Source organism: Gigantopelta aegis, chromosome 3 (assembly GCF_016097555.1).
Source record: "Gigantopelta aegis isolate Gae_Host chromosome 3, Gae_host_genome, whole genome shotgun sequence".
NCBI lineage: Eukaryota > Metazoa > Mollusca > Gastropoda > Neomphalida > Peltospiridae > Gigantopelta > Gigantopelta aegis.
In genome coordinates this window covers 89,452,493-89,465,781 of record NC_054701.1, presented here as the reverse complement: position 1 = coordinate 89,465,781, position 13,289 = coordinate 89,452,493, and the positions used below count along the sequence as shown (strand labels likewise).

Below are 13,289 nucleotides of genomic sequence, written 5' to 3'. Positions count from 1 at the left end.
TTTAAAGCATGTGATTTAGGTTTTTCTTACATTTTCTGCGACATGTACAAACATACCTGGTAGTTTCAGGCAAATGTTTAATACTGCAACATCAAACAACACTGTCAAAACAATTAACCATTGCAACTTATCTTGCATTGTATCAGCACAGTTGACAAAAATAATTAAAATGAGAGTGACATCCCTTTACTGTACTAATCCATCATTGCTCATAGTATGATACATGTTGTATAATCATCAAATTTGAACATGTAGCTTGTCCATTTCTATTTCTTACAATAATTTCACTAGATGACATTATTATTATATTAAAAATTATATACTGGGTAATAAAAATAATACTAAACTTGCTACCATTTCTTACGTATGGCAAATCCCATGTTAAATCATTCTGAGGTTTTCTTTTGCTTCAATTAAGCTTGATAATTATTTCACCATGCATGTACATAAACTTGATATAAAACGGAAACTCATGTAATATCTTACATTAACCCAGAGTGTGTACTTACAATTTTTTTTTAAAAGGAGTAAAAGGCTCTTATGGTACTCTTAAAAATAATAAAATGCAGCATTTAAGCCTAACATATAAATTTGTATACCTGCAGTTATCGTGACAGTTGAACACAATATTACAAATTTGTTTTGTCTGGTATATTTATAAAGAGATCGGACAACATGTTTGTCTATTCTGAGACTTGTATTAACAAAGCAGGGTTTTTTAGTAATGCTGTCAAACAAAAAAATTGTAGAACTGACAAGTAGATTTTTTTTTCGACCCCAAAATCAACAGCAACCTGTCATGTTTTGTAAAGATTGTCAATTGTAAATGCAAGAATAGATCTTAAAATAGGTCCTGCCTGTTAAATTATTCCATACCATAACCCCACACATACATACACACACAAAATAAATAAATAAATAAAAAACAAGAAACTGTTAAAATAGATTTTGTGTATCAATGCACTGCACAGTAAAATAACAAACATATCCATCCTGCACTTTGACTTAAATAGCCAGATAATGTCATTTTAACTAATGAAAGTAAAGTTTGTTTTGTTTAATGACACCACTAGAGCACATTGATTTATTAATCATCGGCTAGTGGATGTCAAACATTTGGTTATTTTGACATTAAGTCTTAGAGGAAACCCGCTACATTTTTCCATTAGCAGCAAGGGATCTTTTATATGCACCACTCCACAGACAGTGTAGAACATACCACAGTCTTTGATATACCAGCAGGCATGGTGCACTGACTGGAATGAGAAATAGCCAAATGGGCCCACTGATGGGGATCGATTTCAAACTGACCGAGCACCAAGCAAGTGCTTTACCACTGGGTTACATCCCACCCATTTAACCAATGAAATAATTATGTATGATACACCCAGGGCTATACCCTGATCTAAATCTTGGGGGGGGGGGGGGGGGGGGGAGACAACATTGTTATAAAAAGTGTCTTGCCTGAGAGCATGAAGTGCCCGACATGACTAGAGGGGTTTAGGTCTGTTTCCCAGAAAGATATGTTTAAATTAGATAGTCTAAAATGTATCTATATAAATATAAAATTAGCCATTTATAAACTAATTTTAGATTCGTTTAACAATGATTTTTTTATTTTATGTATTTGACTTGAAACTTGTTGGGGGGGGGGGTATTTTAATTAGAGTGCATTCTCCAACGTAATCTAGTATTCACTAAAACATTTAATGTAACTGTCAAATTAACTGCTATTTTATATCTTTTATGATAAAAAAGGTCAAAATGGCAAGGAATTATTACAAAAGTAATAACCCAAAATGACAGGATTCTTTTGGACCTAAACTGAATGATCTCATCAGCTATTGGGTGTCAAATTATGGAAAACGGCAAAGACTGATGCAGATATATGGTCTTGTGGGTTAAAGCATTGTATTTGTTTACAATGTTTACAAGTTCAGTTAGTTGGAATTCCCAACATGCACACAAAATGTTCAAATTGCACTGTTCACAGCTGCACATTCTTGAAAAATCACCTACAGTTAGAACAATAGTGTGACGTCACAGGTATGAATTAATGTCAGGTAATCTGGGTAGGCGCAGCTCTTGTTTGACAATGGTTCATATCTCTGTCTCCAATCTAGAGTTTGAGTTACAGGTTTTATTTGAAGGTGGTACTGGAGCATACTGTCTGGGGCACCATCGGAAGGTTTGTGGGCGGTACGTAGCTCAGTGGTAAAGCATTCGCTCGATGCGCGGTCGGTCTGGGATCGATCCCCAGTTCCAGCCAGTGCACCACGACTGGCATATCAAAGGCCATGGTATGTACTACCCTGTCTGTGGGATGGTGCTATATAAAAGATCCCTTGCTGCTAATCGAAAAGAGTAGCCCATAAAGTGGCTACAGTGGGTTTCCTCTCTCAATATCTATGTGGTCCTTAACCATATGTCTGACGCCATATAACTGTAAATAAAATGTGCTGAGTGCGTCGTTAAATAAAACATAATATTTGTTTAACCTCAACCTTTGACACTGCTTATGTATATGTGTACTGAATAAACTGTGTGTGTGTGAGTATGTGTGCACGTACGCATGTGTGAAGATGAACAATTAGTGTACTTGGATTTACCGACAAAGATGATAACATGACTTCACCAAAGGGTCTCACATATTTTGTTTCTCTAACAACATGCACAAGTGTTTTATTCATCATCATATCTGGTTGAATATTATCAGGTTTCTGCAGGATTTGATCATCCTGTCTGATATTTAGACCCATGTGCGAACACTGCACTCATTATACACGCACATGATGATAATAACAGTTATTTTTACCCTCGCCTTTTGTGCCATGTAATATTTGCTGTGAAAACATGAAATCAATAGACCATTACTATCTTGACGCAAGTGCAAGTAGACGATATCAAACGCTCAATACGATCTGAACGGTTGTTGATATAGAATCTGTCACTTAACACGCACAGCCTAGCTAAAATACAATCGATACAACCAAATTAAAATTCAAAAGAATTTCGTATTGCTCAGGGGGACAGGTTTTGCTGTGTAATAAAACATGACACCTCAAAGCATTCTTTTTAACTTGATGACATTTTGAAGGGTTTTCACCTAGAAACGTGCAAGGCTAAATCATATTACAAGTGTAATTCAAAACAGGTTTTCTAGGGCTTTACTACAGATTCTAAGAAGCTCAAAACGTCACACATGCTGATACTTTGTAGAGTGGGTGAAGCTTTTCAAAAGCTAGGATGCCTATACTATTCCAAATAAATTATTTTTAAGACAATTATTATAATAACTGTTTTATATTATCAAGCAGGAATTATGCAGAATTAAATGTCTCGCCTACAATAAACTTATTCAGAGTCACTGACAGTTGCATCCAAACATGTTTATCTCAACTGATGTTTTAAAACTAAAATAAACTACAGTAAAAAGATTTTTAAAATCAATTAAAATTTGTATTTAATTAATTTTGTTCTACATGCATTGTGATGAACATTCAACATCTATGAACAGCCAAAGTTTTATTGATTTAGGACTCATAATTTATGAGAAATGTTACATTGTTAAAATATTAAAGGGAAATATATAGAGGTTATTACCAGTGTTTTTCGGTATCGTCAATATCATATATTAGGAATAAAATTTGTATTATGCGAGCCTCTGGCGAGCATAATACATTATTTTTATTCCTAATATATGATATTGACGATACCGAAATACATGAGGGTAATAATCTCTTTATCATATAAGCTCAAGCTTAATACAACGTGTTTTTGTAAACTGTACACGCAGTAATTCCTGTCCGCCATTTCTAGATATTCAAATGATGTAAGAATATGTGGCGTGGTGTATTTTTGAATGGAAATGACGTCAAACTCGAATGACGTCATTTTGGATGTCCTTACATCAAAATAAATTTATGCCTAACGTTTTTTGTTTTCTGAACTTCTGGACAGCTTTCAGTGTCAAATTACCATTGAAATCTTTTTGATGACTATGAATGCATACATCAATCATGGAGTGTCACCCAAGTAAATTTGCTTAAATGTCAATAAACCTAGTGCCAAGACTTCGACTAATTTACATCTAATTTGCAAAGTTATCAAATTCTTAAAGTATGTGATCTGAAAAATAGAGATAGAGATAGAGATAGAGATATAGAGATAGAGATACATATATATATATATACATAATAAATAGTTAATGACACAGAATATTGGCCTGCAACGGTAAGAATGGGAAATTCTGGGAGGCTTGCCGGGTGGAATTTCTCATTCGGCCTGAACAGGATAATAGTGATACCATAGACTACGTCATTAACTAATCATTACCTCTATTATTTTATCTATGGGGAAAAGTTATTATTTCTGTTATTATTAAATGGTCAATTGAGTGATTTTGTAATATAGCTACATGTATGTGTGTGACGTCATATGAGTGACGTCAAAAGTTATAATCTGTTATATACGTTTATGACTTTGTTTTAATCGGTCATCATAATCAATCAATAAAAACAGTGGTTGCAGGATAAATATAAATATATAAGTATCTCCATGCACAGCAATAGAGTTTTTACAGAGGATAATGATTAGTCAATTAAAATTAATAGGCATTGAATTTGTTTTTTCAGGGTTTTTTTAGAATTCTGCCTGAATCATAAATATATTTTATATACATATCGATATTTTGGGATTTTGTCTCTTAGCCTTATATTACAGACCCAAAATCTGGGATTCGCTGAAGCACATGTTTTATAGATCTAAAGGCACTGTTCCTACTTGTTTCAACTGATAACCAAACACAGCCAGTGTACATGTAGGAGCTTTATAGATCTAAAGGCACTGTTCCTACTTGGTCCAACTGATAACCAAACATAGCCAGTGTACATATAGGAGTTTTATAGATATAAAGGCACTGTGCCTACTTGGTCTAACTGATAACCAAACATAGCCAGTGTACATATAGGAGTTTTATAGATCTAAAGGCACTGTTCCTACTTGGTTCAACTGATAATCAAACACAGCCAGTGTACATGTAGGAGTTTTATAGATATAAAGTCACTGTTCCTACTTGGTCCAACTGATAACCAAACATAGCCAGTGTACATATAGGAGTTTTATAGATATAAAGGCACTGTGCCTACTTGGTCTAACTGATAACCAAACATAGCCAGTGTACATATAGGAGTTTTATAGATCTAAAGGCACTGTTCCTACTTGGTCTAACTGATAATCAAACACAGCCAGTGTACATATAGGAGTTTTATAGATCTAAAGTCACTGTTCCTACTTGGTTCAACTGATAATCAAACACAGCCAGTGTACATGTAGGAGCTTTATAGATCTAAAGGCACTGTTCCTACTTGGTCTAACTGATAACCAAACACCCAGCCTTTGTATCTTGGCATTACATGTTTTCAATACGATAAGCAAATTTTAAACTATAATAAAAACAAGACTTTCTAAATACAATAAAACTAATAATAATCTCAAGTCACATTAGTTTATTGTGGAAAAATAGTGATAATCTGCCATGAACATCAAGTTTTCCTCCAAAAAACAAGCCGCAAAGTTGTACTGGTGTTTCCGCTATATTTTGACAAATGTCGTATGTGTTCAACAATTTCATTGGCTGTCTACTTTTGTCTTTGTTATGACATTGCAGGGTCTATACTCTGTGCAATAATTTACATCAAATTCTACTTTTGAAAATAAAATCATAAAATGTTTGTAACTTGTAAAAAATACCGAATAATTTTCAGGACAGTAAACAATTTTAACTGAAAGCATATTTACATGTACATTACGTTCTTGTCATAGATTAATGTCTAATCCTCTTGTTCTACATATCAAAGGAACCAAAACTCGGATTGTCACTTTAAGTACTCAGAGATACAGAACTATGTCGTTTCATAACATCTACATGTAATTCCAGCAAACCTTGATTTGTACTAAATGTAAATGTATACTGGTATGTAAACAGGCTCCCCACCAGAAATTACTGTTGAGAAGCTATGAATGACATAAGAGGTAACCCAACTAGTCGACCATAATTTTTATTGTTCTGTGTAAGGATCATGTGGCATATTATCTAACTTTGACAGGTCTAATGTCAGCATAGCAGACGATAACTTTGCAGGTATTTCTGATAACTGGAGTTCGCTATGTGACACATTTTATTAGTACTAAAATATTGCATTAGCAGTAACTGCATAATAACATGCACAATATTTATGGTATAATAATTTAAACATAAAGATTGTAGCTTGACTTGAAGCATTTTTAATATTAAGAGAAAAAAGACACTTCATTGTTACTGTTCAGGCTGATAGTAACGCAAATATCTCACATAATCTTGCGATATATGCAGTTACAAACAAAGTATGAAAAACATATGTCGTTCGAAATTGTATGACGGTATGGTATATGTAGGAGCTTTATAGATCAAAAGGTACTGTTCCTACTTGGTCCAACTGATAACCAATCACAGCCAGTGTACATATAGGAGCTTTATAGATATAAAGGCACTGTTCCTACTTGGTCCAACTGATAACCAAACACAGCCAGTGTACATGTAGGAGCTTTATAGATCTAAAGGCACTGTTCCTACTTGGTTCAACTGATAACCAAATACTCAGCCTTTGTACATGTAGGAGCTTTATAGATCTAAAGGCACTGTTCCTACTTGGTTCAACTGATAACCAAATACTCAGCCTTTGTACATATAGGAGCTTTATAGATATAAAGGCACTGTTCCTACTTGGTTCAACTGATAACCAAACACAGCCAGTGTACATATAGGAGCTTTATAGATATAAAGTCACTGTTCCTACTTGGTCCAACTGATAACCAAACACAGCCAGTGTACATGTAGGAGCTTTATAGATCTAAAGGCACTGTTCCTACTTGGTCTAACTGATAACCAAACACCCAGCCTTTGCACATGTAGGAGCTTTATAGATCTAAAGGCACTGTTCCTACATGGTCCTACTGATAACCAAACACAGCCAGTGTACATGTAGGAGTTTTATAGATCTAAAGGCACTGTTCCTACTTGGTCCTACTGATAACCAAATACTCAGCCTTTGTACATGTAGGAGCTTTATAGATCTAAAGGCACTGTTCCTACATGGTCCTACTGATAACCAAACACAGCCAGTGTACATGTAGGAGCTTTATAGATCTAAAGGCACTGTTCCTACTTGGTTCAACTGATAACCAAACACAGCCAGTGTACATGTAGGAGCTTTATAGATCTAAAGGCACTGTTCCTACTTGGTTCAACTGATAACCAAACACAGCCAGTGTACATGTAGGAGCTTTATAGATCTAAAGGCACTGTTCCTACTTGGTTCAACTGATAACCAAATACTCAGCCTTTGTACATGTAGGAGCTTTATAGATCTAAAGGCACTGTTCCTACTTGGTCCTACTGATAACCAAACACAGCTAGTGTACATGTAGGAGCTTTATAGATCTAAAGGCACTGTTCCTACTTGGTTCAACTGATAACCAAACACAGCCAGTGTACATGTAGGAGCTTTATAGATCTAAAGGCACTGTTCCTACTTGGTTCAACTGATAACCAAATACTCAGCCTTTGTACATGTAGGAGCTTTATAGATCTAAAGGCACTGTTCCTACTTGGTTCAACTGATAACCAAACACAGGGTGTGTGTATCACTCTTGCTGTTTGATAAACCAAAAATATATATATCCACATGTACAACATTTCTTGTATTAAAGTTACTGCATAAAACCGAACAGCAGAACTGTGTTATTATGGAATGGAGCTAATTCATTCCATATACAGTGAAACCTCTCAAGACCGGACCCTCTGTAAACTAGAATTCTCTCAAAACTGGACATTTTACAGTCCCTTTTTAAAAATCAGGACAGCACTTAACCTTTCTAAACCAGATTCCTCTTAAAACTGGACATTTACCTTGGTTCCAATTCTGTTCGGTTTAGAGAAGTTTCACTGTAGTTGATATCAGTGCAAACAGTCTACTCACTGGAATTACTCTCTTTTTTCAAACATGAAAAAACTACTGCCCCACCTCATGCTGTGTAAAAGGGATTTATTGGGTCAAAGTTCAAATCAGTACCATTTACTTTCAAATGGAAAAGAATAAACAACAGACTTAAATATATTTTTCATACATCATCATCAACTAAAATGAAAAAGAAGGAAATAAAACAATCTGACCAAAAAAAAACTTGTAAAGGTGTGCCAGTAATAAAACACAAGTAATATATTCATATTTCACTCAAACGTCACGGAGACTGAAACATTTACAACTTACAGTCGTAATGTACAACTTTACAACAGGAACAGTACCACAACTTGTGTTTTCATACGAAGTACATGTAACTTTAGTTATCAGCAATAGAAAGAAACAGAAATTTTAACTTGTCCACCCAACAAGTACATGTAGAAATCTACTTGTCTGCTGATCTGTTCACTTGTGCAAATAAATGGTTTGTTTTATTCAGGAGCACTGGCCCACCGACAGGGATCGATCCCACACCAATCACGCATCGAGCGAGTGCCTTACCACTGGGCTACATCCTGTCCCTTGTTGGGACAAACAGACAAATGCTTATTTCGAACACTGGTTATCATAAATGCAACCTTGGGCAAAAAATAGATTTTGAAAATGAGAAACATAATTTTTTCTGTAATAATATATTATTCAGAATTGTTAGGAGTTTTTTGGCTGTTTCGTTTGGGGGGGGGGGGGGGGGAGAGTTAATTAACCAGTGGGAAATTGGGGTTTTTTTTAATTATCGTGGACAGGAAATTGTTTTTGGATTTACTATAAACAAAATACCTGAATTAAAAAAATTAAAAAATTAATTTAAAATAAATATTAAAAACATTTTCTGTTTTTACTTAAATAAAATTGCATCAATAATTGTTTCTGGCAATAAAATTATTTAAAATTGAATGGACAGAAAAATATGTTTTCCTTTAATATGAAAAAATTAAAATGTATTTCAAAATATTTATTTTCTTATATAACATGATGATTTTTGTATTTTGTTACCATTAATAACCAGCAGAGTTTACGCTCATCAGCTTCTGCCACCAATACTGTCACTTTCATGTACATAAACATCATTTTGGAAAAAAAAAAAAAAAAAAAAAAAAAAAACATGATCGTGTCAGGCACCTACATGTACAGTGTAAATGCAGCAAAAAACAGCGGCATTCGGAATAAATATACACCTTTATCAGCATAGAATTAAACTTCGGCTCAATTAATACAAGTTACAGCTATCCAACTGGACAAGCTGTAATACCAGATCTTAATTTTTAATCACACATGGACAGATATTCACACTTTACCATGGCATTGCATGATTTTAATTAAAAGTGTGTGGGTATCAAACTTCATGCACCAATTTGCATGTCGTTTGACAATAAAATAAAATGGGGAAATATTCACATTACAGATTAACAATGTTAATAAAATACTATGCACAACAATAAAAGTATTAATATGTAATCAAAATATAAATTAATTCAACAAGTTTTTAAACTCTTACTTGCTGCCCAGTACTGTTCATCACTATAATTATGGCCACATGTACTGCTTTCCAAGAGCTATCTTTGTCTTTTATAAGCATTCAACAAAATTGGGTCAAGGTACCACGTTTGATCTATATTTGTAAATGCCAAAACATCTTCCTAAACTAGACAAATACTATAATTTATTATTTTTCTGGTGTTACTGGACCTTGCAATTTGTGCCAGTGAAACATAAATAACTTTTGAACAACACTGTGTGATATATATTTCTCCCATCCCTAGCCATGCAAGACAGGCGTATTCCATGACATCAGCACAAGCAGAATAAATCAGTCTTGCATGACCATGTGATTTCTATAGTTTGAGCTGATATTAACATTGGGTGACGTCACATAAACGGCAAAATAACACAAGAAATGTTTTTTATATTTCATAAAAACAAGGAAACCTGCTGTTACAATGAAATTATACTATCATTTCAGTATAAACCATTTTTGAGTACGATCTTTTCAATGATTATGATTATTTTATTGTAAGATTAAAAAAAAAATGTAGGTTTTTCACGTTTTCCCAAAACGCTTGTTTTTCATCTACTGGATGGAGAAAAATAATCCTCCATTATGTATCCATGTGGGACAGGGCTAGTCCACCCTCGGGTACATAATATGATGTCAGGGACTCAGCAAGCCTCGTCCCTGACAACAAATTATGTACCCTCGGGTAGAATAGCTCTATCCCACATGGATACATATGAAGGATTCTTTTAATACTGAATGCCAAAAGAAACTATACACTTAATATTTTTCACATTAATTCATATAATAGAGAGAAAAAAGATGACAATATCAAACCAGATTTCATTAACAAAAAACAAAGTACTTCACACAATTTCATTACATTTTTCAACAAAAAACAAGTTACTCATCCTGGGGGGAGGGGGGAGTTGTAAAAATGTTTTGTAAAACAATAACACATTTGACTACCGTACTGCATATTTGTGTTGAATTTGATTAAGCCACGTCATTTAACACTTTTCAATATTCGATATGTTTTTGAATGGCTACTATAGATGAGTGTTTTGGGTATGAAGTAGCCACTTGCATACATCTACTTTAATTTAATCATGCACATGCTTTTTGTGCAATTATTTTAAAACAATTTCATACCGGCTAGAGAAATGCTAGTCTAATTGTGTGATCTTATTCAAAGAGGGGGCAGGACATAGTCCAATAGTAAAGCGCTCACTTGGTATGCAGTCGGTCTGGGATCGATCCCGGTCGGTGGCCTCATTGGGCTATTTTTCGTTTCAGCCAGTGCTCCACAACTGGTGTAACAAAGGCTGTGGTATGTACTATCTTGTCTGCAGCTAATCGAAAAGAATAGCCCATGAAGTAGCAACAGCGGGTTTCCTCTCTCAATTATATTTCGTCCTTAAGCATGTCTGACATCATATAACCGTAATTAAATGGGTTGAGTGTGTCATTAAATAAAACATTTTATTTCATTTCATTTATTCAAAGAATGCATTACGGCTACAAAAAAAATATATGTGTATTTCAAGTATCATTCTTGAACAAAATAGGGTAGGTAGGAACATTTTGGGTTTTTTTAAATTGAAACAAACCAAGAAACTGTAATTGGCCAAGATGTTCCAAATCTAGATTGCAGGGTTTTGGGGTTTTTTTTGTCTTCAAATCATTTCAGGCTCGCTACATAAAATTAGGGTAGGTTTTGGAAACCAGAAACAAGCCCTGAATCATTACCATATGTTTTTATCTTCCTTGTATTCATAATTATACCTCATGTTGTATCATATGGTACAGATACAAATAATTTCATGTAAGCTATTAAATGAAAAACTTAAGTTTATAGATAGTATAAACCTTCAAACTTGTTCAAAAAAAATTTTCTAAAAGTAAAACATCTTTTTTTATATAAAATTACATAAATGTTTATCAAAGTAATTACAATATATGTACCTCACACACACATATATATATATATTTATCATATATATCTTACATTTTCAGTGCAATCAAAGTATGTGATATTTTTAAGATCACATACATTAAGAATTTGATAACTTTGCAAATTAGATGTAAATTAATCGAGGTCACAGCACTAGGTTTATTGACATTTAAGCAAACGTACTTGTGTGACACTCCATAATTGATGTATGCATTCAGTCATCGAATAAAAACATTTCAATGGCAATTTGACACTGAAAGCTGTCCAGCGTTCAGAAAACAAAAAAACGTTAAGCCCTATTTTCTTTTGATGTAAGGACATCCAAAATGATGTCATTCGAGTTTGACGTCATTTCCATTCAAAAATACACCGTGCCACATATTCTTACATCATTTGAATATCTAGTAATGGCAGACTGGAATTAAAGTTGCGTGTACAGTTTACAAAAACATGTTGTATTAAGCTTGAGATTATATGATTAAGAGATTATTACCCTCGTGTATTTCGGTATCGTCAATATCATATATTAGGAATAAAAATAAATGTATTATGCTCGCATAATACAATTTGTATTCCTAATATATGATATTGACAATACCAAAAAACTCTCTCTCTCTCTCTCTCTCTCTCTCTCTCTCTCTCTCTCTCTCTCTCTCTCTCTCTCTCTCTCTCTCTCTCTCTCTCTCTCTCTCTCTCTCTCTCTCTATGCATATATATATATATAAACAAGAAATATGTTATAATTAAGAATGTGAAAGTACATGAATGTGACCGAGATAATTCTGAATACAGACAGGATGTGAATTCTACAAGTTTTCATGTAAAACCAATATTTGTGATGTCTGGGGGTCACTGGGGTCACTGGGGTCACTGGGTCATAAGAGACTGGCCAATCGACAATGAGGTCAGTGTTTACAATCATAATCTCCCTATGCACAACCCACTCTACAACTGGTACACTTTCTTGTGTCATTTGTAACAAATTAATGTCACCTGGGGGTGTAACTTAATACTGCTCAAGTTGCAGGTGTAAATTTTATATTATGTGTTCTTAAGGTGGGGGTGTAAATTTAATATCACTTGAGGTGGAGGTGTAAATTAAACTCATAAAGCAATATTTATTAAGGGTGCTATCTCTTCACAGTGTTTCTGCCAGAAAGAAATTTTTGGGTATGGCGCTAGGGAATTGAATTCAATGACAGTCAACAGGGAGTATGGAGGGCCTCCCCAGAAAGAAAATTAGTTAAGTTTAGTGTTAAGGTTAAGAATATCATACAGTAATGGTAAGAGTAATTGATTTTGTCAAAAGGTTAACTTAAAAAAAAAAATCTGCAAACATATTTGGGTATGGTGTCATACCTGTTTTACCATCTAGCAGAAACCCTGCAAGTTCATATGATGGCTTTCTGCTAAAATTATTTATTAACTTTTGTTTAAAATATATGCAATATACATGTGTTTTTTAAACTTAGTTTTATATATCCATAAATGTTTCAGTGTTCTCACTGCTCCATTTAAGTGGGGCGACCCACCCCACTATTGCATTTTGCTGCCCTCCTTTCACGTTCTCCGCCATCCTTTATTTTTCTGCGCCCCTCTTTATTTTCCAGCACCTATCTCCACTATTTCCAAATGCACACTTTTTTCCACACATAAAAAAAAAACCAGTCTGCAAACTGGACATCAAAGGAAACAAGCTGTGTTGTGTACAAAAAAGCAATTTACGACATTTATCGTAAAGTAATTTAACAGTATTTTTAACAGGCTCTATTTTGTCCCATAC

General features: G+C 34.1%; 1 protein-coding gene and 1 long non-coding RNA gene across 7 annotated transcripts in view; one reads left to right on the top strand and one right to left on the bottom strand.

Moving 5' to 3' along the window:
- Positions 1–13,289, top strand: part of LOC121369296 — a 94,253-nt gene that overhangs the window by 60,429 nt on the left and 20,535 nt on the right. The window lies entirely within an intron of this gene.
- The window catches only part of LOC121369295 (S-adenosylhomocysteine hydrolase-like protein 1), a 199,568-nt gene that overhangs the window by 179,910 nt on the left and 6,369 nt on the right, over positions 1–13,289 (bottom strand). The window lies entirely within an intron of this gene.